Genomic DNA, 1,707 nt, shown 5'->3' with positions numbered 1-1,707 from the left:
TGGCTTTCTTTATTTATTGTCAAGTTTTTACATGAAAACTTTGCACTTTTTAAGGCTTTTTTTTTTGGTTGTTCAGGGCCCCTTGTAATTCCACATGAGTTTGGGGATTATTTTTTTTTTTCTGTTTTTGCAATAAAGACTATTAGAATTTTAAATTTTATTTTACTGTTATTGAGAATATACGTAGCACCCTGATCCAATTGTTTATGCATCTATAGTTGAGTGACATTGCTTACCTTACCTTCTTTGAGTTGTCCAACCATTTTCACCCTCCTTTTCTGAGTTGTTCCTCTTCCATTAATGAAAACTCCCTGCCCTACAGTTTTGGTTGTTGTTTCTTTTAAGTTTTTTTCCACTTTAATCTCATACATACAGTTCTTAAAACAGCATAGTGCTCAAGTTCGATTTAAGAAACTATTTATGGTTGGTTTTTTTTATTTTATTAATTTTCATGAGCGTTTACAGAGACTTTGGATTTTTCATTCATTCATTGTTGCATTTTTCTCCCTGTCCACCTCTCCTCCCCAGATCTCTCTTCTCTTTGAAAAGTAAAGGAAAAATTCTTTCATTGGTATACAATCTCCTCCCAACCCCCTGAGTATACTCCACTATGCAACCTTCATTCTGGACTCTTGTCATGACCATAATACTCAATCATATATTGCTTTTAAACAGTCCTCTCCCTCATCTGTTTCAATGCAGTATACATAATTTATCCATTTTTTTTCTCAGTCTTCCCCCAACCCTAATGTCATTCAGCAGAGGCACTATGTAGTATTTGTCCTTTTGTGACTGAGATATTTCACTCAGCATAATGTCCTCCAGGGTCACCCATTTTGAATAATATTTCATGAGTTCCTTATTTTTCAATGCAGCATAATATTCCACAGCTTCTCTATCCATTCATTTGTTGATGGACACTTAGGCTGTTTCCAACTCTTTGGTATTGTGAACAAAGCTGTAATAAACATGGGTGTGTATATATCTGCCTGGGTGGCAGGTGTGATTTCTTTAGGGTAGATTCCCAGTAGTGGAATTCCTGGGTCAAATGGTATTTCTATTTGCAACTTTTTGAGAAAGCGCGATACAGCCTTCCATAGTGGTTGCACCATTTCACACACCCACCAACAGGAATAAGGGTTCAGGTTTCTCCACAACCTCGTCAGCATTTGTTGTTTGCTGACTTAAGTTTTAAACATTTTTTTAAGACCCTAGTTTCTGAGCTGCATCCAGTCACCAAGGCTGTGAGAATTTTGATAGAAATGAGATTGATGCAGCAGATTTCTAAGTAGCATCGACAGCATAACGATATAATATTAAAATTACCAATCTACAAACGTGGTATCTTTCCATTTATTTAAGACTTCTTAAGTTCCTTGCAAAAGTGTTTTAGAGTATTATCTTCCTGGTTAATTTTATCCCTAGTAGTTTCTTTTGTTAGGTACTATTTTGAGTGTAATGAATTGTTTTCCTCATTTGATTTTTGGCTTGTTCATTGCTGATACATAGAAACACAACTAGTTTTTAAGGTGGCGCTTTTTTTTTTTTTAATATATTGTAGGGATATGTAGGGAGCTCTGTTGGCCTAGTGGTAAGAAGCTGTGCTGCAATTCCAAAGGCATGTGATTTGAATCCAGCAGCTGCTCCACAGAAGAAGGATAGGTATTCTCTTCCCCTGTGATTTACTGTCTCTGAAAAGCCATTGGG

The sequence above is a fragment of the Elephantulus edwardii genome, unplaced genomic scaffold (genome assembly GCF_000299155.1).
Source record: "Elephantulus edwardii isolate Elephantulus edwardi_28Jun2011 unplaced genomic scaffold, EleEdw1.0 scaffold00387, whole genome shotgun sequence".
Classification (NCBI taxonomy): domain Eukaryota; kingdom Metazoa; phylum Chordata; class Mammalia; order Macroscelidea; family Macroscelididae; genus Elephantulus; species Elephantulus edwardii.
The sequence above is the reverse complement of the archived record's forward strand: the minus strand, read 5'-3'. Positions refer to the sequence as shown.